This window comes from Peromyscus californicus, unplaced genomic scaffold (assembly GCF_007827085.1).
Source record: "Peromyscus californicus insignis strain IS unplaced genomic scaffold, ASM782708v3 Scaffold_8__1_contigs__length_139910024, whole genome shotgun sequence".
Taxonomy (NCBI): Eukaryota; Metazoa; Chordata; class Mammalia; order Rodentia; family Cricetidae; genus Peromyscus; species Peromyscus californicus.
This window is the reverse complement of record NW_026294606.1, coordinates 16,905,395-16,930,623: the sequence shown is the minus strand read 5'-3', so window position 1 is coordinate 16,930,623 and position 25,229 is coordinate 16,905,395. Positions and strand designations below refer to the sequence as shown.

Genomic DNA, 25,229 nt, shown 5'->3' with positions numbered 1-25,229 from the left:
AGGTGGGGTTGAGAAGGTTCATTTCCAAGGTGTTCCACGTGCTGCCACTGCTGCTGGGTGGGGGACCACACTCTGAGGGCAACTGCTCTCAACTGTTCCTCTTATCCATGCCTCCAGGGTGTAGCTCCTTCCGGGTACTTCTGTCAGAAGTCTCCATTGGACTTTCACTATCTTTACAGCATGATTTGGCAGTCAAAGGTATTGCCTGGAACTGTGAGTAATCTAAATTTGTCTTTTTCCCAGGCCTGTTAGGCTCTTCTCTCTCCCTTCCTCACATATCCTCACTGGTGATCAACATATTGATCAGGACTCAGGACGGACACTTCAGTCCCCAGCTGTGAAGAGAGCTAGCCCTCTCTCTTCTCTTCCAGTGTGGACAGCACACTGTTTTTTCTCTCTTCTACTGAGTTTAACTAACTATAAGAAGCAGAGACCCCCAGGCTCCATGGCTTACATTTCAGGTGGAAAGTCATCTTCCAAGAATTTGATTTTAAAGATTATTTGGGCTATGTTCATGTGAGTACAGGTGCCTGAGGATGCCCAAAGGGGGCACCATATTCCTTGGAGCTAGAGTTACAGGTGGGTGTGAACTGTTCACATGAGTGCTGGGAACCAAACAAGTGTCGTCGGGAAGAACAGTATGTGTGCCGTTATCCACTGAGGCATGTCTCCAGCCCATGTGGAGAGTCAGCTTTAAACCCACCGAGAAGCTACTTACAGTGATTTGAGTGTTGGGAGCAGAGAATATGAATGTCGTTATGAAGCACTTGTGGAAATTTCCTGAGCTAGCATTCTTTGGGTAAAAATCACAGCGGTGCTCACTTTCATTAATACAAATGAAATATTTCACAAAACATAAAATAGGCAATTAGGACATAAAGATCCCAAATTATCCCATCAGATGGTATTTCAACAGAATTGTACTTTTGTCTCATCTCATCTCGGTTATTACCAAAGTTCATTAGTTAAATATCATGACCAGTTTATGGACCCAATTATGGAGATGACAATCTGTCATTGAAGTTTATCCTAAATTTGACAATTTTTAGATAATCAAATGTTCTATTTTCTATAGAAAAAAATGACTAAATATAATGAAGTGATCTTCAAGTCTCTACTTTTTGGAGTATTAACACAGGAATTTTGCATCAAATATATTTAGAAAATTCTATGTTAAAATATGTTGAGTCTTATTGAGCTGTAGGACTCCCTAGATTCATATACATCATGCTTTAGTAATTTTTTTTTTTTGGTTTTTCAAGACAGGGTTTCTCTGTGTAACTTTGCGCCTTTCCTGGAACTCACTTGGTAGCCCAGGCTGGCCTCGAACTCACAGAGATCCGCCTGGCTCTGCCTCCCGAGTGCTGGGATTAAAGGCGTGTGCCACCACCGCCCGGCTAGTAATTTTTAAAGGTGATAACAATACTTGGCAATTTTCAAAGTTCTTGATTTTTAAGTATTTCATTTTATAGATAATATCACAGTAACTCCACTCTGGGAAGTACAGTATGGAACGTGTGTGTGTGTGTGTGTGTGTGTGTGTGTGTGTGTGTGTGTGTGTGTGTTAGCATTTAACATTGCAGTGACCCAAAGGAACTATGCACTGGGCACACTAAGCAGTAGATATGCATGCACATTCTACCCCACAGTGATAGAAGGGACAACCAGGGTTGGCGATGCCAAGGGCACATTTTAGGATTTCCCCAACACCGGGCAAGAGTCTGGTTGAGGATGGGCCAGGGATGCTGCTGGACCAAAAACCCAGCTGGTTACTTCCTTTGGCTGCTCTTGCTCTTGTTGCCAAGACAGGATTCTGTGTAACCTCATGGCCTTAGCCTGATGCAGACCCTTGACACAGAGTTCCAGGATGACATTCCTCTCTCTGAGTCCTTCTGGAATACATTGTGTTCAGATGTGCTGACAGAAATTTAAAGGTAGGCTCTGGATTACTAGCTATTATGGGAAGCTACGTCACAGGGCAGGATAAGATCTCTCTGCTTTTTAATTTTTTTTTTTTTTTAATTGAGACAAGGTTTTACTACACAGCTCTGTCTGGCTGGGAACTCAATATGCAGAGCAGGCTGGTTCAGCTCACAGAGATCTATTTGCCTCTGCCTCTGCCTTTTGAGTGATTGATTTAAAGGAGTGCAGCACATGCCCAGCCCCTGGTGGTGGTCTAGCATTCCTTTGTGGAGTGGGAGGGGACAGTTCCATAGGTTGAGTCTGTAGCTATTCTTTTTCCTATATATTTTCTGTATCACTCTACCTCTTTTCTGACTATCAGTGAGTAGAGTAGTGTTTTTGTGTACTCTGTGGAGATTGGGAGTGGAGGTAGAGTCAAGTCTCTTTGATGTCTCTATCTTCAGCCTGTCCCACCGGCAGGATTTTTTGCATCTCAACAAGTCAGCATAATTGTCTCAGATGTTCCTTGTTTTTAGTTGAGTTCTGGGAAATTTGTTTTACTCTCCTATTTAAGTAAAATGTAATGTAGTGAAATAGTTTCGACCTATTGGTTGTCTGAGTAACCAGGAACGAGTAACCTTAATTTGAAAAATCCAAACTTTGAAGTATTCTAGAATTCAAAACTTTTTGAACACTAACCTTGATAACATAAGCAGAAAACCTCACACTTGACCTTGTGGGACAGGTCACTGTCAAAAGACAGGTGCGCTAGACACACCAGATGGAGCTATCTTCAGGTAGATGCACGGAGCGTTGATGAAACAGGAGTGGGTTTTTCTTTCATAAATGAAGCTATGATATCACGTATATGTAAGTATTCCAAAATCTGCAAAAAAAAAAAAAAAAATCTGAAATCCAAAACACTTCTAGTCTTGAACATTCCAGATGAGGAATACTTAGCCTGTGTTTCTCTTTCTGAGGATACTGATGCACAGTTTTGTGGGATCATCCCAATCTTAATTTTATGTTTTACCTGACTCCAAGCTTTCCCATCTACATCCCACAGGACTCTGATGACTAATAGGTTGGAACCATCTCTTGACCACGGGGCTGAGGAGCATTTACTCACATCTTACTGTCCTATCTTCTGACTTAGACATGGACGTCTTTAAATTTATGTTTTAACTGACTCATTTGGTGTTGGGGTGGGCGGTCTTGCTGAATGATTTTTTTTTAAGCCATGGACACTAAATGTCTAGAGTTGAGACTTTCTTATGATTTAATACAAATTGACCTACAATTCCTGGACTCTGTAGCTGTGACTGTAACCCCCTGAAGCTATGTGAAGCTGTGTGAGTTTTTAGATAGCCCTTGATAAAAAATCAAGCAGATTCTTATTTTCACTTCAGAGTTCTGTAAGAGTCAAATGTCTGTTTAATGTGCACGTACATGGAGACCACAGGCACTGTACTGATTTTCTAGATTTTTAGTTTACCAGCTATTAGTCAGTGCTTTGGGGATGCTTAGTTCTTCACCCCAACAATTAATTCCAAAGTTGACCTGCCTCTTGATGTGCTTATGAGCAGTGATAAGATAATGAGTTGATGTCTATCTGAAGATCTTTCTCTTTAAAACAAGAAACAAAAGAGAGCTTGTTGAAGTTTGGATTCAGCATTGCCTCCTTGAGGAACGGTAGCAGAATCAGATGCTCATGCAATGGACTAACTCTCTATTGAAGGAGGGGAGCCATTACTTGCTGTTGTCTGGGACCTCACTCCTGATGTGTCAGTGAAGAAGGAAGAGGAGATCGTATGGAAGAACCTCATCTGGGGACACCAGAAGCTCTTTCCCTACATGGAACTCTGATTTCTGCCTAAGAGTAGGAAATGGTTAAACTCTGCTTCCTATCGCTTCCCTAGATGCGCCTCTGGTAAGGAGTCTTTCCATTCCTCCTGCAGGTGCCGGGTTTTGGCTGTTCTCTTTGCATCTTTTCTGGAAGGTCTCCATCTTGCTTTGTTTCCTTGAAGATTCCCCTCCTGATTTTTTCTGCAGGTGATGCTGCACAGGATGCCTCCTCCTGAGCATGATGGTTAACCTCGACTATCAACGTGATGGGATTTAGAAGTGGAACAAAACCTGTAAGGGATTATCTAGATTAGGTTCAGTGAGGTGGGAAGACCCAAGGGAAATGTAGGTGGTATCAGTCTATTGCTGGGGTCCCAGACTGAGTCAAAAAGGGAACATGAGCTGAGCACCAGCATTCATTTCTGTCTTCTTGACTGTTAACACAATGCCATGGCCTCACTTCCCTGCCACCACACCTTCCATACCATAATGGACTGTGTCCCCCTGGAACCGTGAGCCTAAACAAGCTCTTCCTTCCTTAAGTTGCCTTTATGTCACAGCAGTGTGTCATACACCTAATGCAGTGACTAAGTTGTGTTCCCCAGAGATAAAATGGCTGGTGCAGTGGGAAGACATTTGCAAGCTTGGGACAGGTAAAGTTTCCAAAGCCTAAATCTACTGAGACAGGTAAGAAACTTTCTCTCTAGGTTGGTCACAATTGCCCAGCTGTATACTTCTTTCTGCTGATGTCACATGGTATGGAAACCCTCTTCTCATGACTGAAGAAAAAAAAAATCCTGAAGAAAACATCATTGGGAGAGGGGGCGGAGGGGAGAATGGGAGGAATGTCCCTGGCCAGGAGGCCGGAGGTGCCCCAGGAAGCTGTTTCCTCTGAATAGTTAAATGGCTGCCTCTCAACTTGCACAATGTCACATTGAATTTGAAACAGGGAACTTTTTATATTTTTCCCCTGATTGTGCTGGCACCTGGCAGATGCCTATTTACCACAGGCATCAATACACATAGTAATCAAAGGAAATCAGAGGCACAGATTAGCAACAGCTGCAAGTCATTAGTGACAGGCACGGGAAAGCACAATTCTGCACCCAACTTTGAAATAACCAATATGAGTATTTCAGAGCACGAGGGTTACCGCAGGGCACCCGCTAACATGAGTGCAGCCAAACAATAGCTAGGCTTGTCTCTCCGGAGAGCCCTCTTCACACAGGCAGCCACACACACTCTGTCAGAAACCAATCCATCACGACGATCGGTCCACTGAACGTTAGCCCTGTGCACAGCACGTGTGCCATGCCGGCCTCGCAATCAAAGGTGGTCGGAACTGAGGAGGAACCCCCTGGCTGGTGGAGCACTCCGCCATTCCCTATCACAATTTTATTACAATGAGTTTGAGTCTGTGGCTGATGCCTCAATTTTATCACTGGCCTGGCTAGAAAGGGGCATCTAGAGGGGGAAAAATAAGTCATCACTCCTCATTGAATACCAGTTTTTGTGTCAATGTTCTGTTTGAAAATCAGCTGCAATTGATGGCCGTTCTCTTGGTAGTTACATATTTTTCCTTGGCAGCACTAACCTTAGCCTACTCCAAAAAATACTGCTCAATTTTTAGCTTTTTCCTAATCAATTCATTCAGTGCCTTGGTGGAATGCAAGTTGGTCATTTAAAAATTTCTAGCTGTTGCCTGATATGTCCCAAAACAAATTTAGCCGGCATGGGTTGCTATTTTAGACCATCTTGGAAATGCAGATTTACTGTACAACTGGGTAATGGCTTAGAGATAAACAGAAGCACTGAGCTGCTGTAGGATCAGCAGGACCCGGGGAAATTTAGCATTATTTATATATGCTGTGATAATTGGACCATCGGACTATAGGATGTGGCTTAAATTGGCCCCTTCACCACATGTGGTCTCTTCTCCCTTTACCTGACAGGGAAGTTGAATTTTTTAAAAAGAAATTTCTCTATCCTTCCTTCCCTTCCTCTTTAAAAATGTATTCTGAAGATTTTTCTAAATGTTCTTGCTGGAATTAGTGGCTAGTTTTGGAGATTAAGATAATAAGTGGAGAAAATGCCACCTTTTATCTGATATAGAGCCATACATTAAATTTAAGATCTTTAATTACAAGTAATGGTTTCTGTTTATTTGTTGCACTCTTATTTTAAGAGAAAGTTTGCAGGTAACAGAGATTCCATGGACACTGGCACTTTCTAAGCATTCTGGCATACGTTGTGTGGTCCTGTGTCTTACTTATGTAATTTGCTTTCTAGAAAGAGATTATTTTATACTTATCAAAATATCATAATCTCTAGGTTTAGGGAGATTTTACTTTTTAGTATTATTTTATGGGGATTCAAAGGCATCATATTCATAATTTCATCTGCCAAAAATTAGCCTATATTTGTTGAATGTCTGCTATATCTCCAAGAATGTCTGCATGGGGTGCGATGGACAGTGACAAAATGGGTGACTGGTTACAGTCTGCTTGGCTGACAGTGAGGACTTGAGCAGATTATATCTGAGGTGTCGTCTGTCTGTAATTCTGCATCACATGTGTCCTCTTTCCTTCCTCTCTGTTCAGCTTTCCTTCCTAGCCTCTTTTTTCCCTCCTGTATGACCCATACATTATGACCAGAACTTAGAAGGACAAGAATGAGCATGTTTACCCCACAGAATTAAATAACATGTGTGTTGATAATATGTCTTATTTGTGATCAAGCTTCTGTAACAAAAGGGCCCAGGTTTTAGAGACTTAACGCAACACGAGTTTTCTTGTTGCCTAGGCAACAGTCAGGTGGTGGGATGCCTTCTTCCATACAGTGGTTCAAGGACTCAGGCTCTTCTCATTCTGTGGTCAGGCCCCAGAATCCTCTGCTTCCAGTGGGTGCAAAAGGAAGGAGAGGATGAGAAACCAGCCATTCCCTAAGCAACTGGGCTCTAAGTGCAAACAGTATTTCTGCACATGCATTGTAGGTAATGCTACCTCAATGGCCCCACCTCCATGAAGGCAAGCTTTGGGAATTCTTATCTGTGGCAGGAATAGACACTTCAAGATGGAAATCCTGTACCACAGAGGCAGGAGGACAGACTTGAGTCTAACAAGGATGTGTCAGGTACCCTGCTAATTTCAAGAGAGAAGAGATGGATAAATCTTCATCCTCATGGGTGCTGCTTGTTCCAGAGGTGCAGCGTGGTACCTCAGTCCATCTAGAGTCGAATGTGGGACAAATGACTCTTGTGGTCATGACTCAGGGGAATCTGCTGAAGTAAAATGCTGAATGGCTTTATTTAGCAGAGAAGGGGAAAGAGCATCAGATCTGAGAAATGTGAAAGCAGAGAAGATGTCCAGTGTGTTGAGAGGTGGGAGAGCTTTTCCATGTGCCAGATGCTCAAGGATGTGAGGGGATGGAGGGCCAGATTACAGAAGGCCTTGTGGACTGTGAGATCTGGACTGGGATCTTGAGAGTGCCGCGGTCCTCCATACTTTAAATGCAACTTCTCCAATCAGACTCCTTTCTTGGGTACTTGACTACACAGGTGGAAGGAAACAGATTTGTAAAACTTGAGAAGTCATAGTGATGATGAAAAGGGTTTGTTTTCTAACAAGGCAGAGAATATTCCTAGCAACCATTGTTATTATGTAGGAGTGGGTAATCTTGCAAGAGTCTCATGAAAGTAAACTTATTTTTTATCTGACTTCTAGGTTGACATTTCATCTAAGTTTTTAGGCTTCTTCCTTTCCCATTAATGGTTGTAATAATAAGTACCAGGGAGAGGTTGACAGAAGAGGGAGAGGGAAACAGAAGTTGTTCAAGTTATCCAGAGTCCAGAGGGGCTGACAGTGTCTCAACTGTTACAGGAAGAGAGTGATCCTTATGGAATTCTGAGTGAGCTGAGCAGAGGAACCATGCTAAGAATGGAGTCACTAGAACATGAGTGTGTATGAGTTACTGATTCACTGCTGTGACAAAACTCTCACAACAGCACTTAAGAAAGGAAGGAAGAAAAGAAGGAAGGAAGGAAGGAAGAAAGGAAAAGGAAGGGAAGAAGGAAGGAAGGAAAAGGAAGGGAAGAAGGAAAGAAGGAAAAGGAAGGGAAGAAGGAAGGAAGGAAAGAAGGAAAAAGGAAGGGAAGAAGGAAGGAAGGAAAGTAGGAAGGGAGGGAAGAAGGAAGGAAGAAAAGAAGGAAGGAAAGAAGGAAGGAAGGAAAGAAGGAAAAAGAAGGAAGGAAAGTAGGAAGGGAGGAAGGAAGGAAGGGTTCTTCTGGTCTCACAGTCTGAAGATACAATCTGTCATGGCAGAGAAAGGATGGCCATAGCAACATGTACAGATGGTCACATGCCTACTGTCAGGAATGAGAGAGATGAACATTGATGTTCTGTTTTACACTTTCCAGGATTCCAGCCTGGGGGATGGTGCCACCCATGTTCAGTATGATTCTTTCCACCTCAATTAAACCCCTCTGGAAATGTCCTCACAAACACACCAAAAGATGTGTCTCCTAGATGATTCTAAACCCAGTTACATTGATGATGAAGATGGACCATCACCACCTGGAAGGCTAGCTGAAACACACACACACACACACACACACACTGTTTGCCACAGAGGTTTCAATAACAAGCTTGATTCCATATTAATCCATAATAAAATGCTGTGGTGAAATCTGGAATAGAAAAGTTTAATGATCTTAGTCAGGAAGCTGGAAGATTTCAGTGCACCTGTTTCCTTATTGATACTTCTCTGTGACCTTGTTAGTTTCTCAGTAAATATTTGCTTTCTTCTTGTCCTCAGATGATCTCAAGCTGGCTAGCAAAAATGTCCCCCCCTTTATATGCTCATTTTTATACAAAGAGAGATCGGCATAACAGTGAATTTATATGCTTTATTATTAACCCAAGAAATGCATAATGACCATCTTTTGAAAGCAGAGACTGGGAGTAGAGATTATGGGGAGCAGAAATATGAGTCAACTGAGATTTCTCAGTTGACAGAGAAGGTGCCAACGTATGTAATGGCTCTAACACTGCAAAGATGTGAAACATTCCAAGAGGAAGGTGTAGACAGGAAGAAGGAGAAGTTAATACTGGAGGACACAGAGAAGTCTTGATGGATTGGGTACTACAGGCACTAGATATGAGCTGTACAGGTGGAAAGAAATTGATCCAGAAAGAGAAGCTCATTGTGAGTGGGGTAGACTTCAAGTTTCCACATGCATACACACATATATACACATGAACACACACACACACACACACACACACACACACACACACAGAGAGAGAGAGAGAGAGAGAGAGAGAGAGAGAGAGAGAGAGAGAGAGAGAATTAGAATTGATATAGTACAGGAGGGAATATTTGAGGGTAAGCAGTCAGGGCTGTATCCCTAGTGGGAGAAGAGAGTGGAGAGGGAACAGGTCTCAGGAATGTGCTCACCGAGGCCAAGCTGTGCAGGGTATTGAACACATGATTATCGAGGCTGGATCTAAAAAGGGAGGGACCAACGACTAAGCTTTCTAGTGGAGAAAGGTATTGCCCAGATTGATTGACAAGGATGCTGATGTGCAGAGAATTTTCCAGAAATTGGATTTCAGTATGAGAAATAAAAGGCTCAGAATCCTAGCAGTATTCATGACACCAGCCTGGAGACTTGATCGAATGACAAAGCTCAGAGAGCATGAACTCTTGGTGTAAGGACAGCCAAGCATGCACACACCTAAGGCTCTTTGTAAAACCAGATCTTCCTTGTCCCACAACCTGAGACTTTGGCTTCTCTTTCTTCTGCAGGTGCAACTCCTATAATTCTGAATACTTTTGTAGCCAGAGAAGGTCCCGTGGGTTAGGAGGCCTGCTTGTGAAATATAATACAAATGATGACTGTGGAAAAAGGCTTTTGAGAGAAGGAAGAGGCAACATGTACTAGCGCTTGAAATGGGTAAGTGCTGTCCAATTGGCTTTTTTTTAAGTGTAAAATATAGAATAGAAAATGCTTGAAGATTTCCTTTTTAGAACTTGGCAAAAATTACAGCAGATGAACGTTAGGCAAAAATGAAGGGGGGATTTTGCTCACATATGAAAGTTTATGAGAACTCTGGTTGAGTCTGGCTTCAGTATTTGCTGAAGTTTGTGGCTGTGTCAACAAAGATGGGTTAAAGTAAGCATATTTCAGATCCTATACCGAGCAGCTTCCCAGTCTGGAATAGAGAGTAGATTTAAAATGCTTTAAAATGGGTTTCCTTTTCTTTCCCTCCAGCTGTGCCTGGTGCTAGGCAAAGATGAACTGGCATGTTCTTTGTTCATAGCAACTTACACACCCTGGGGTGGCGGCATATTAGACTTTTGAATCTTCAGTCCTTTCAATCAGTTGACAGTGGGGTTAGGAGAAAATACCCTGGGAGCAGCCAAGTTACCATTTGACCAGGCACTTCAATACCTAAAGTATTTTAACTCAGTTCTCCAGAATAGGCTGGGTGATCTCACTGGGTAAAGCCGAGCAATGACTGAAAGATCCTCCCTAACATCAGCCTCTGCACCTTTTGACTCATCTGGATGCCCAATGATTTTAGTTAGCATGGGGCAAGGCGTTAGCATCCTAGCAAACCTCTTGGTTTTATTTTGAACCTTTTTGATTGCACTTGCCACTCTAACTTTGGTGATTGTTATGGTAAGTCTTCTCAGCACACAGATCCCAGAGACCTTTCGGTAACAGTGACCCCCTCGTTATATATCTGTTTTCTCCCTGATAAAAATTTCGATTTCTAAAGCCTGAACAGGAATTTCTACCTCCCCCCTTTTTATAAAATGCTTTGTATTTATTGTGCCTAACCATTTTTCAGAAACCCAAGTATCAAACTAAAATTTTGTTGAACTGTCTTGTTTATTATCTTTTTAATATTGTGACTTGAACTCGGGAAATTTTGTAAAAAAAAAAAAAAAAAAAGTTAATCTTTCAGTTCATTTCTTGTCCTATATAGGGTCTATATTTTGAAGGCAAAGACTTTTAAAAAGTTTTCATATAGGGAAAACTTACCAATATTAACACAAAGCGCTAACTTGACAGATGGGATGGTGGCAGACCAGAGAACACTGGTTTTCTTTCTACCCACACTGCAGTTCTCTGGCAGAATTTGTCTGATGCAACTGGTTTTTAGCTCTAATATCTGATTTCTAAGGCTTGCAACATCCAGTGGAAGGCTTATCTGGCAAACTGTGGTTAATTCTGCTCAATTTCAGCCCTTGGCACAGTGGCCTCTGATAGGCAGTTTGCTGTGTTCCTGCAACAGCTCCAAGGCATCTTCTGGGAATCAGTGTGGGAACCCAGTGTACTTACCCACATTGTTGCGAGTCTCCAATCCCTCACTGGAATGACTTCCAGGTGATTTTAAGGAACATCATCCACTTTCCCCCTTCACTTTAAAAGCTACATACATAGAAGAAATTAAAAAAATTACACACTTACCCAGGGAAAGGATAAAAGATCCGAAAAGGCCCGAGAAGATCTCATGTTTTCATTTTAGTTGGTCTTTAATACAGAGAGAGTCTAGAACAATCAAAAATAAAAACAAAAGGACAATCACACTGTGGGAGAGAAGAAGGACCTGATTTCCAAGGTGCCATGTTATTTAATTCAAATATAGAAAAGTATGGACTGTCAAACAAGTGAAAAACCATCCAAAGACAAAAAAAAGAAACAAGAACAAACCCCAGAAAACACCACCCCCAAGACCCAATGGCAGATGTACTAGACAAAGGCTTTAAAGTCACTGTCTAAAAGATGCTCAAAGAGCTGAGAGGAAACAGAAAACAGAGAAAACAATGACCGAAGAAAATAGGTATCAAGAAAGATATATGAGACATAAAATGAAGTAGAAATCCCAGGGCTGGAAGGAATATTAATTGAAATGCAAAGTTCACTAGGGAGATTGGAGTAGGTAGAATAAAAATAAGCAAAATTGAATTGCAGGTTAATGGAAATGATCAAGTTTCAGGAGTAGAGTGTGGGCCCCAGAGCCAACTGCAGCTTTCAGAATAGAAATACTTTGGTTCTTAGACTTATCTTTTCTCATCTCTAAGATGGGAATTTAACAGCAGAGGCTACGTCATACAGGAGAATCCACGCAAAGTGCTCTCATCATGGATTCTTATATGTGAAACTACATAAAACACATGAACAGACACACACACAGAAACAATCAGACATACACAGACATACACAGATACACACAGATACACATACAGACCCAGACATACTCAGATATACAGGCACACACAGATACACAGACACACACAGATACATACATAGACACAGACATACACAGACACACAGGCACACACAGATACAGACATACACAGACACACAGACATACAGATATATACACAGATACACACACAGACCTACACACACAGACACAAAGGTACACACACACACACACACACACACACACACACACACACACACACATACACAAAGAAGGGGAGGGAGAGTAATATTTACCTTACTCTTAGAATATTCTCAAAGGCTGCATATGCGCATCTGTTGGAGATGGACGGGTACTAGGACTAGAGAAAAGTGGAAGGGAACTGAATCCAACTAAAAATTCCACAGACCTTTGTTCTGGGAGAACCACCCCAGAGCTCTGATGCTGTAGATGCAGAAAGTGACCCTTGATGAACAGACACAGAAAGAAACAGGATGGATGGGGTGACAGGGGTGTCAGCGGGACCTGCTGAAGATGACTGAAGACAGCTAGCATCTCAGAATATCCCTTTCCACACTAGGACGTGAGCTCATTGGGAAAAGAAGAATGAATGTATTGGTAAAAACTGATGGGTGTAGAATTGGGACTAAGTGTGTTTGTTCCGCCCTGTGACCATGCATCTTTCTTTCTGGTACAAAGGTCTTACATATATAGCGTCAGGTAGTAGTGAAGTGCCACTCAGGACTGACTACTTCACACCATTCAAAACTTTCAAATTTGTGACGTCGATCATCATTGTGTTAGACTCTGTAATGGTCTGCCAAGTGTCTGTCTGAGAAACATTTACTCGGAATTCTGCTTGTGAAATTAGGTGGGCTGGAGTCTGGGTTTCTGATTCCTCTGGAAGCCTGGGGGAGGGGATTGGATCACCCGTTCCCAATTGGTCATTTCTCTCTGCGGATGGGAGAATCAGTGCTAATTGATACTTTTTATATTTAATTACACCCAATTTCTTCTGTCTGGCTGCCCTGAAACCAAGAAGAGGAAAACAGTGTTTGACATGCAAATCTTCTAACATAAATATTTCTTAACCTCATCAGCTTCAGGATTGGCCCAAATATAGACTCTTTAGGATACAAGCTGTAGAAAGAGGTTTCTTATCTATGTTTTGACCCTGTGTCTTGAGACCTGCTTTCTGGAAGTTATCTCTGAAGTCAGGTAATGGGAATCTGATCCCTTTCTCCTTCCCCAGCACCCTGCTCTCCTTTGTTCTTTCCTGATATAATTATTTGCTAGAGAGCTTGATGAAACAGCTTCCACAACCTTTGGTCTAATTCTCTCGGAGGCTCTGGGTCACAGAACTCTTCCTAGTGGCTTTGAGGATGTTCTTCAACACAACTCAACACTACCCTACCCTCCATATTTTCTGGACAGTGTTCCTTGGCTGGTCCCAGCTTACTACTGCTCTTGATACCCTGCCTCCATTGGTACTAGTAAAAGTGTTTTACTGTTGGCTCCTTAATGTGTGTGTGTGTGTGTGTGTGTGTGTGTGTGTGTGTGTGTGTGTGTGCGCGCGCGCGCGCACATATGTGTCTCATGCGCTTCTGTCTGTCTGTCTGTCTGTCTGAAAAGCAGATTCTGCCTCTCCTACTCTGATATGTCTTCCTTGGCCTCTCTCTGGACATCTTTTCCTTCCTTTAACAACCTATGGGCTATTGGCAAGTGTATCGAAGGGCTCTAGAGTCCATTTAACCAACTGAATGGAATAGAAAGGGAGCTTGTGGAAGGGGAAATCAGGAATTCCATGAAGAGCTCTATTTCTTTCAGGTATGAAAAGTTTCATGTGCTTATTAATCTTTATCAGTGCTCCAATTAAATTATTCTGTATTTTATTATCTGGCTTTGATTGAGATTAAGAATGATAAGATACATCTAAAATCTCTGTCATCTGTAAAGTCTTATCTGGAGTTTAATTTGTGGTATTGGTTCCTCAGAGGTGTTCATTATTGAACTGACTCACTATCAACACCCTCACTCTTTACTGTGGCCCACACCTGTGTCTGAGCAGCACTATTCACTAAATGTGGCCCACACCTGTGTCTGAGCAGCACTATTCACTAAATGTGGCCCACACCTGTGTCTGAACAGTACTATTCACTAAATGTGGCCCACACCTGTGTCTGAGCAGCACTATTCACTAAATGTGGCCCACACCTGTGTCTGAGCAGCACTATTCACTAGCAAGGGTATACATAGAATGGCTTATATTTATATTTTATAGTTCATAAATATGTACATTATTCTTCTAATTCATGACTTACCTGCTGCCCTCCCATCCCCATGCCTATCATTAGTGACAAGAAGTCTGATTGACACATCACAGAGAGACCTGCGTGCGTCACAGCATTAGTCACTGTGGCTCCATTATGGAATTAGCCCAGGTCTCTGTCAATAGAGGAACTGAGAGAGAAAATGTGTTCTACACCAACAGAGGTATTAAAATCCTGTGAGGCTCACACGCACGTATCTATAGGTAGTGTTTGGCTCCACCTATAGGAACAAGCATGAACCATTTTTAAAAATTTCTTCCTCTAATAACCTTGAAAGGTATTGGGGAGTTTTTCTACTTTTTGTTTTTGTTTTTTGGTTTTCTGAGACAGGGTTTCTCTGTGTTGCCTTGGATATCCTGGAACTCACTCTACAGGCTGGCCTCGAACTCAGAGATCTGCTGGCCTCTGCCTCCTGAGTGCTGGGATTAAAGATGTGTACCACCACTGCCTGGCAGAGTTTTTCTAACTTTATTAAGTTTTACATAAAGAAATCTAATAATACACATAAACATAATTGCTGATTATTGAACGCTACCTGTGTGCCTGGGGTGCTTCACATGCACCTTCATGAATTCTCTGGGCCACTTTCCTGGGGCCCCCTTCCGATCCTTATTTGGCAGATGTGGGAGCTGAGGCTGAGAGCTGACTTGGTCTCTGAGGTGTCAGTCAGGACGAGGCAGAACCGGGCCTAGCCTCACAGGGTACTCTTGTTCTTACTCAACACCTTGTATTTTCAACATCCTCCGAGAGCCAGCGACTCCAGAATGGAAATCCGTCGGCTTCCCTCATTGTGAAGCATGACCCAGGTGGCCACTCTCTGTGCAGAAGATAAAGGACAAGCATAGAGTTCTTTGCTGGTGTGGAAAAGATGTGCTTATCTCTGGGAAAAGCAGAGGCAGGGCAACGGAAGGAGACAGCTCCCTGCAAGGAAAGCATCTTTTTAGAGACTCCAAGTCATAAATTGGCAAGGCCCTCTGCCAGCTCGTGTCTGCCTTTTATGTTCAGACTCTTGGTCTGTTTGGACTACCACAGCCCCGAGGGAGGTCCGTTAGCTTGCTACTGCTATCTCGTGCTCCCACTTCCAGAAAGCAAACCACAGGAAAGACATTTTTCCTTTAGGGTCTGAAGTCAAGTCCAAATATAACAAGATCCCAATAACTGCCCCCACCCTCCAGAGTTTAAGCCCAGTTCCCTCTGCCCAGATGGCTGCTACTGAAAGGCAGTGTTCCGCCACAGCAGCCTCCTTTTGTTGGCTGCCCTCTGATTGAGGCTAATGACTCCCAGCTGTACTGCCTCCAAAGACTTGGGAAGATGAATCTTTAAAAAATAATTTAATAACTAGACTCCTCCAGGGGTGGGTGGGGTTGATGCCAATCCGGATGGAAAACTGCCTTATCCCATCTAGCCGGATGATGTCCATGGAGAGGGAGGAGAGGCGCTAGGCGCAGATGAAATCCTTTTGATGTTTGCTGTAAGAATCTGGTTAACTCTCTTTTCTAACTTCAGTAGAAAACATTATAAATACAAAATAAAGGTTATATCTGGGTAATATAAACTTAATTCTTATAGAGAAATTGAAGGGACATCTTTTAGAGCTACGACATTCTTCAAATCAGATAGATTCTGAGTTCAGTACCTTTGGATGATTTATACCACACACACACATAAAAATAGGTGTTCATCGAACTGTGAGACTAGGCTGCCTGGAATTTCCCATTTGTCTTTGAAATGCCAGGTTCTTTGAAATGAAAGGTTGACTTCAAATACTATGACCCAGCAGAGCAAGAGCTGAAAACTTAAAGCACTCCATATACATGCTCCATCAAGAATAGATGCGTAGGGTTGTTTAGAAATCCCTCTTCTCTTTTTTCCCTTCCTCTTCAAGGATAGTCTAAAAATGCTGGGTGAGATGGGAAGAAGTGAAATGCTGCCTGTTATCAACTTCAAGTTAGATCATTTTACTGTGTATCAGTGCTTCTGAAATCCAGAGGACTGCCCTGAATCTCATTGTATTTTGAAACAGGGTCTCTCACTGGGACCTGATGCTCACCAGTTTGGCTAGACTGTTTTGGCCAGTGAGCCCAAGAGTATCCTCTTGTCTCTGTCTCCCTGGACTGAGATTATAGGCACACACACCACAGTTTTTTACCTGGTGCTGGGGCTTGAACTTGGGTCTTAACATGTGGTGATATTTTGTTTGTGCTCTGACAAATAAAGCTTGCCTGAAGATCAAAGGGCAGAGCTAGCTACTAGTTAACCATAGAGGCCAGGCAGTGGGGGCATACACCTTCAATCCTAGCCCTTGGGAGGAGGAAACAGGAAGTGATATGGCTGGGTGGAGAGAGGACGTGATAAGATGGACAGAGACAGGAGCTGGGCCCCCTTTTCAGGCTGAGGAGTTGGCGAGGTAAGAAGTGGCTATGTCTTGCTCCTTTGTCTCTCCGATCTTTAGGCAAGCTTTATTAGAGCACAAACAAAATATCACCACACTAATATTTGCAAGGCAAGCACTTCACTGAGTCATCTCCTTAACCCCTGAAATTAAACATACTTAAAACTTTCTCTGGTGTTGGATGAGATTTGCCATCCCACCTTCTCCGTAATGTCTTTTAGTAGAAACTGGCTTTTCCTGATTTTACTCCTGGCAAATAGGACCACTTTCTGCTTTCTGGAATGTCCATATGGTGGGTCAGGTGATGTGGGAACCAGCCAGAAAGGAACAACTGCTCGTGGCAGCACTTTACCATCCTGCTGAGCTGCAGTCGGCTGCGCTGCGTCTTCCCGGAGATGGACGGACCGGAGTTGTCCGCAGACGGGTCCCGGGACTCACTTGCTGAGGAAAGTTGACTCCTGCAGCCTTGCTGTGACTTGCCACGCTAGGAGAGAGAGAGGAGCATGTTCTCTTCCTAAGGTCCTGCTGTCTGTACTGCCACAGCTTAGCAAGAGAGTGGTTCCCTCCCTCCCAGAATCCTCAGCACCACACCAGGGCTGCCCGCTACCCGCTACCGCAGCACAGATTCCTTAAGGACGGAAGATCTACATCTGCTTTCATCTCTGTATGCTTTCCTGTGGACACACTGTGCACGCTACCACGCTGTTGATGGGAGTTTGCCCTCACTGTGACACACATTCTTGAGCTGTATCACCCATGTCTTGAGAGCAGTAAAGAAGGAAGAGAGAAGGGAGGTCATCAGAAAGTGGTCTGGGCAGAGAGATGGCTTGAGCAGGGTAGAAACACTGTGTGGCTGGAGAACACTTTGCACACCTAGGCTGAGCCACCTTGGAGCTGGGAGATGCTTGGCACACCCAAGGTAAAGAGCGCCACCTCCCTCTGGGTACCTGAGACAGAGCTGCCTCTTGCTGGGCAGTTCTTTATGCTGGATGGATTTTACACAATGTAGGGAGAAGGGACAGGATTTCTCCTCATTCTCACTGAAACTGAAAAGTAATTGTCATCATTTCCTGAAATTTCTTATTGCCTTCCCCCATACAAAAAGGATTTTTGTAAAAAGTACCATCTCAAGGACTTATTTACATTAAATATGTTCAGAGATTTCTTTTTCTAGTTTGCAGTTCTTTTTAAATGTTTTGCAGTCAGCATATAATTAATAATTCAGGTCAGATGGACCCAGAGGTATTCCTGTTAACTTCTGAGAATGTCACCACCCTAGGATCCTTCCCAGAGTCACTCACATGTGACTGGGCCGAGACCCACGAACCTTTACAGAGTGGAGCAGGACTCAAGTAGTCAGTCCCCTTTGCTACAGTTTCATTTTCTGTAATTTCAATTGCCAGAGGTCAATTGTGGACTGAAAATATTAAATGGAAAATTCTAGAAATAAAAAAGACAACAACAAAACCAAAAAACCCCCACAAAACTATAGATGGAATTTACTCCCCATCCCCACTTAACATCCTGTGAAATGGGTACTTCTTGGCTTTGTCATGCCCTTTCAGAATGCTGACTGACTACATTTCTGCCTTGAGCAGCTCACTCCATTCTGTGATGATTTCTTTACAGAACTCCATCTCTCGGGCATTGTGTGGTTTACATTATGTGCTTTGGAATCCGAGCTCAGCTGAACTGTAGCACAGCCCTTTTGTTGATGCTTCATGAGCCTGATTTCCAGTCTGTGAGCTAGAACTTGCAATATTGCTGAGAGAAAGGGCACTTCATAAGATATAAGTAGACTGTACAAGTGCATCCTCCAGGCCTCTGTTTTAGTATTTGGATAATGGTCTTTACTATCACATCCCATAGTCATTCTTAACATTTTATGCAACTCTCAATTTTAGTTAGAAATTTTTTTGTAACAGAAATTTGTTAAAAATGTTATCTGAAATTTAATTGTTTAATAAATAATTATATAAGTGGGGAAAATGAAGTTAATCAGGCTTATCTATTGATCTTTTGGGTCTAACACAGTGTTTTGCTCATAAAAGATACTTTGTGAATGTGTGTTTGGTTGTGTTACACTTGTGAGGTGAGTCATTAGCATGTTTCCAAATGTGTGTTGGGTTGTGTTGCACTTGTGAGGTGAGTCATTAGCATGTTTCCAGGCAGCAATGAAGCTCTAGGAATTTAACCTGAGGCAGCCTCAGGAAGGATAGAGTAGTAATCTAAAATAGTCAAATTTTTGCCAAAGCCCTTTTTGTATCTAATGAGATGATCATGTGGTTTTTGTCCTTCAATATATTTACATGGTAGAGTGCATTTATTATGAGATTTATGTATGTTGAACCATGCCTGCATCTCTGGGAGGGAGCCCACTTGATTGTGGTAGATGAACTTTTTGCTGTGTTTGTGAATTTAGTTTGCAGGCATTTTACTGAGAATTTTTGCATCTCTGTTCACAGGGGAGATCAGCCTGTGGTTTACTTTTTTTTACTGTATTTTATTTTTTTTTGGTTGAGGCTTTGGTTTGGGAGGAAACTCCCCCACATCTAGAAATAGGTACACCATATGATTCAGCTATACCCCCACTCCTGAGCATATCCTTAAAGGGCTCTATTTCCAACTACAAAGATACCTACTCATTTATGTTCACAGCTGCTCTACTCACAATAGCCAGGAGATGGAAACAATCTAGATGTCCATCAACTGATGAATGGATAATGAAAATGTTGTTTATATACACAGTAAAATATTATTTAGCGGTAAAGAAAAACTGAAGCTATGAAATTTGCAGGTAAATGGATGCAACTGTGTGGTGGTTTGAATAAGAATGGCTCCCATAGGCTCATATATTTGAATGGTTACTCACCAGGGAGTGACACTATTTAAAAGGATTAGGAGGTGTGGCCTTGTTGGAGGAAATGTGTCATTGGGAATGGGCTTTGAACTTTGAAAAGCCCATGCCAAGCCAAAGTCTCTCTCTCAGCCCACAGATCAGGATGTAGCTCTCAGCTACTGCTCCAACACCTGCCTGCAAGCCACCATGCTCCCCACCATGATGATAATGAACTAAACCTCTGAACTGTAAGCCAGCCCCCAGTTAAATGCGTTTTTTTTTTTTTCTCTTTTTTTAAGAGTTGCTGTCGTCATGGTGACTCGTCACAGCAATGGAACAGTGACTAAAACAAACTGGAAATAATTTTTCTGGGTGAGGTAACCCTGACCCAGAAAGATTAAAGTCACACATTCTCTTTCCCATGTGATGTATCTTTGAATCTTTAGAGATGTGTGTTTAAGTTGGAGTGCCCCTAGACGGCAGGAAAAGGGACCATGAGGGGATTTCAAGGAAAGGGAATAGAATGCATGTGGCAGGGAATCATGGAACAGGAAGGGTTAAATGGGGTAGGAGATGGGAGCATTCAGTAGAGGAGGGGGTATAGGGAGGGACATCTCACACTAATGACCTCTGGGAAATGCCATATGGAAACCTACTGTGGTAGCAGCTTCCTAAAAGATACACACACAAACATATAAAAGGGTCTTAAACGGAATTACCCTCTAATGGGGGACCGTGCCTCCTCAGAAAACATAGGCTATCATATAAAAGGCCTAGTGCCTAGCTGGGTGGTAGTGGCACATGCCTTTAATCCCAGCACTCGGGAGGCAGAGCCAGGCGGATCTCTGTGAGTTCGAGGCCAGCCTGGTCTACAGAGTGAGATCCAGGACAGCTGAAGTGAAAGTACATCTCGTCATGCTGGGGCCATGAGTAAGACACATACACATTTCCAGCTTATTATAGTGTTTCACGTGTGTAGAAAAACATATGCAATAAAAGAAAAGTCATTTTACCTGGCATGGTCACATAGCATGATTTTGTCTTCAATGGCGCCTCCCACTATTACTTCTTTCCCTGTCCCAAGTTAAAAACTTACGGCTGCAGCCAATCCCCCATTACTGACCTAATATATTTCTTTTTCTTTTCTTGCCATCTACAGAGGTAACAGCTATGCTCAACTTAGACTTTTGATTACATACATGCAAAACTGGACCTTTAACCTTTGCATATAACCATAAACAATTCCTGGTGTCATTTTGCCCATTTTCTTCCTTTATATACAAGTACATACACATGCGTCATATAGTCTGTTTCGATGGGTTCTCACTTTCAAGGCTATCAGAGGGCTGAGGGTGGGGGTGTGGGAACAGGGCAGCTGTAAATGCTGTGAGTCTTGCTTCTTTGCTTGAATACGTACTCCCTGGATTGATGAAAGACTTTGGTTAATTTCCAGTATTCTGCAAATGTCAATTTTTGGCATTTTTCAGTGGCCTTGTCATTTTCATGCAGGAGAGAGTTTTCAGAAGTTCTCGCCAACTTTGTCACTCATATCCCCTTTTGGTCTATAAAAGTTGAAACTGCAAAATCTAGATGTTAAGATGAAGTCATGGGAATTCTTTTGTCTTTTTTTTTTCTAATCACATCATGTCAGCAATTAATGTTAACTGAGTCACTGAGAGAAAAATGTTTTTCGAACATGAAATTAATTATTCTATTCTTATGTGCTTGGGATTCCTGTCTAATATGAAAAATACAGCCAACGAAAACAAGCAACGTTTGATGTAATCAGAAATAACAGAAGGCGCATGCATGAAAAGAACCACATTTCTTGAGATGGGTAGCAGAGGAGTGCACAGGAAAAAAACAAAGATTATCATTCAGGAAATTAAGTTGGATCAGTGTTAGGTCAAAAAAGCAGAGAGGAGATTTGGATAAGAAGGCTTGAGAAGTAATGCTGCCTTCTATGTGTTCACACGGGAGTGAGGCACACACGTGGAGGTCAAAGGATAACCCTCAGATACTGGTTTCTGCCTTTCTACTGTTTTTGAGCCTTGGTCTCATTGCTGCTGTGTGTAGCAGGCTAATGGACCTGTGGGGCTTCTGGAGATTGTACTGTCTCTGCCACCCATTTCCCATAGGCACGCTGGGATTACAAGACCCTTGTATCCTTGCATCTAGCCTTAACATGGCTTCCATTTCCATAGCCCAATGTTGCATGTTTTGACATGACAAAATAAAAATTCAGAGCCCATTGGATTGCATGGAAGTTCTTGATTACTTTATTCAATTATTGTAGTTGAGTTGGGTGGTGCATGGAAGAAAGAAATCAGCCCGGAGACAGTATTTTAGGATGTTAAGAAATAGAGACTTTGATTCTTGACAGTACTTTTTAAAGAGAAGAGAGAGGGATAGTGTTTAGTTAAATGGGAAATATGGATGGCAGTTTGACAACTTTGAGACAATTAAACGTGGTTGAATCTAATGGGAAAGAGTTGGAAGAAAGAAGGGGAGACGTGTTTGACAAAGTGCCAGGTTGTTTAATGACCTTTTGTTTTTGATAGTCTGTTTCTATCCACCCCAGACAGAGAGGTCAACTACAGACCAAAGAAACAATTCTACCTAAGTCCAGCTTGGTGAACCAATGAGTCTATTATGGTTATTCTTAGAACAGTGGCTGAAGGGTTGCTTAGCAGAAGCATGGACAACTTATGGGCAGCTATACTCCAGAGCAGTATAGCTTCCTCCCCAAGCAATTGATATCCACTTAATATATTTAGAGAAGGGAGGGGCCTTATTAATGAGTTTGTATCTGCTGTAGCCTGTATCACATTGTTTGGCTCGGATGTTCAAATGATTGTTGCCGGGCGGTGGTGGCGCACGCCTTTAATCCCAGCACTCGGGAGGCAGAGCCAGGTGGATCTCTGTGAGTTCGAGGCCAGCCTGGGCTACCAAGTGAGTTCCAGGAAAGGCGCAAAGCTACACAGAGAAACCCTATCTCGAAAAACAAAAACAACAACAACAAAAAAATCAAATGATTGTTGTTCCAGCGAAAAGGGCCAAATTCCACAACTTTTCACAGGAAGAAAAGGGTAATATATTCTGGAGTAAAGATTAGCAGAAGTCAAACATACCTGAAATAGAAGATAAATGATCAATGCATTATTTCCCTGTTGAATAACTTACCAGAGTAGTGGGGATAATACTGAAATGATTTATGACATTTTGGCCAAAGCTCCTTATTCTAGTCAGACCACTTAGCTTTGTAAATGGTAAAATTGCCTTCTAAAACCCAAAGGCTTACATCTTGTTCTGTCTTCTTCCATCTTCTAATTCTTCCCACTCATGGGGGAAGAAACCAAGATCTAATATTTGCCACTCTTGGGATGTATTAGGGTCTCTGAAGATAAAGTTGATTACTGTGATGTCACAGGACTGTCTGAGTTTTTGGATACCATTTGGGAAGGGGTTACAGGCTAACCCTTCTTAAATGCTTGGAGCTACTCTTAATTTTAATGGCTATTCAGTGACTGGAAGAACCAGACCTTTTTTTTTCCCCCCTGCAAAGCTTTTTCTGAAAATTAGACCTGGTACTTCTGTTCCCCCAGTAGACCAGTTAGCCTGTCACTTTCTGTCTTATTTTTCTTAACTTAAATTTGATTTTTGAAGAATTTAATATCATTCCCTATCACAACATTATTTCCATAACAGCAGGATGAAATTTGATCAACCATTCCAGTTTCTTACATTTGTGAATTTAATTCCCACTTTGTCAAAATGGGCTTCTGTTGGGAGATGAAGCCAGATGCACTGAGCTGTTCAAGCCTTAAATGTCTCTCCAGTTCGCTGAAGCAATTGCATTAAAATAGATAAGGCTGCTGGCTTTCTTGCCTCCCTTCATGTCTCTGCTCCTGTTCTATGATTTATATTTGAGCTTGACCACATCTGGTTAGAAAGCAGTGGCTGTGTGCCTTACTCTCCTGGGTTTAAGCCACCATTGTTACTCAGGATTTCTCTTCTATGTACCTAACACCCAGCAGGTCCATTCTTTGACTGAAAAGAGAATAGGATGGGAGTTTCCTGGTGACACTGGGTTGGCTGCCTTATTTGTGCATTTGAATGATTTTCAATTTTTTAACTTTTCTGACGCTTGGTCTCATTACTCTTACCTTGAAAATTTGCTGGGATTAAATCAAATAATTCATTCATGAGCATCTGCTGGGATACTTTGTACAAGGAATATTCACTCTGCTTATTTTTAATTTTTATCTGCACAGACTTGGCTATATTTTAGAGACAGAACTTTCTTTGTCAAAAAGGAGTTTATTCAAAACCTAATTCTACTTACACTCAATGTAGGCTGTTACTGAGTTCTCTGAGTGGCCAGAGTTTTCTACATTCCATTATTTTTTCACACCACACTTGACATTCATAAATATACTTATGTTTATATGAATTTCAGTGTGTTTTTGTATTGTGTAGCATATACAACCTGAAATCCTGTTGGTCCATCATTTTGTATGGGTTAGTACTTAACATAATCTGCTTATTCCTTGTATGACATTCTTTAGAATCCGCATGGTCGAGGAATTGAGCTCCAGCAGAAGTAGGGCTCTCCTCCTGGGGCTCTATGAACAAACAGGTACATTTCCAAGCTTTAAGGAAACATGGTAGTGGCTTAATCTGAAAATTTCTGCTTCTCTCTGCAAATTATACAGAACAATAAGATGAAAGACAAACAGTCACAAATTCCATTTTCAGTGGAATTAGGTGACCATTCCACTAATAGAAAGAATAAAAAATTCTTTTAATTTTGACATAGGGTCTCACTATGCAGCCTTGACTGGCCTGAAACTCATTATGTAGAGCAGGCTAACCTAGAACTCATAGAGCGCTATGTGCCTCTGCCTCCTGAATTCAGGGATTAAAGGCATGGGCTGCTATACCTGGCCCAGAAAATTCTTAAAGTGCAGAATTATAGATCTTTAGTCCAAAGCAGCAGAGGGAGATGGGGACAGATGAGAAACTGCATGGTGGATGGTGACTGACCGTGAAAAGGATAGTGAGGATGATACCAAGTGAATTAATCCAGAAAACAGGAGGGAAGGAGAGGCTCTACCCAGAGGGACAAGCGTGTTGAGCATGGATACATTCAGGGTGACCAACTCCCCCGTTTACCCAGCATGGTCCCAGTTTGAGCGTTTGAGTGCTGAGAGTCTCACGTCTTAGTAGCACCCTCCTCCCTCCCCTAGTCCTGGGAAAACTGTAATACGGATGATTGTAGATGAGCCAGAACAAAGCATGACGTTGTAGGGGGATGGGAAGGCTCCAGGGCTACACAGTTGGATACTGCAGAAAGTACGAGGAAAGAATGCTTCAACAGAAACAAGGATGGTGCCTTGGAGATGAGAGTTTGTACTGTGTGGTGGTGACTTCAACAGAAACAAGGATGGTGCCTTGGAGATGAGAGTTTGTACTGTGTGGTGGTGACTGGTGAAGAACTGGGAGGTCATACTGGAACAGTCAGTAACTCAGTAGGCCAGTGGTTGCAGAGCCACAGACTTCAATGGACCCAGTCTGTTGCACAGAGGAGGAAGTCCGTGAGTTGCACAGTTTGGAAGGCAAGAAGTTCGTCTGCTCCTCCATCATGCTTCCGAGTAATCTTTGGAAACGGCTGACTCAGGAACAATAAACTCATTCAAATATAA

At 42.4% G+C, this 25,229-nt stretch overlaps 1 long non-coding RNA gene across 6 annotated transcripts in view; it reads left to right on the top strand.

Moving 5' to 3' along the window:
* The window catches only part of LOC128104102 (uncharacterized), a 133,195-nt gene that overhangs the window by 27,551 nt on the left and 80,415 nt on the right, over window positions 1-25,229 (top strand). For 5 of the 6 annotated variants that reach the window (XR_008215872.1, XR_008215870.1, XR_008215874.1 and 2 more), the window contains 3 exons: window positions 3,641-3,832; window positions 3,955-4,040; window positions 9,553-9,700. This is a non-coding gene — a long non-coding RNA (uncharacterized LOC128104102). The remainder of the gene's footprint in view (window positions 1-3,640; window positions 3,833-3,954; window positions 4,041-9,552; window positions 9,701-25,229) is intronic. The other variant, XR_008215876.1, reaches the window with a different exon arrangement.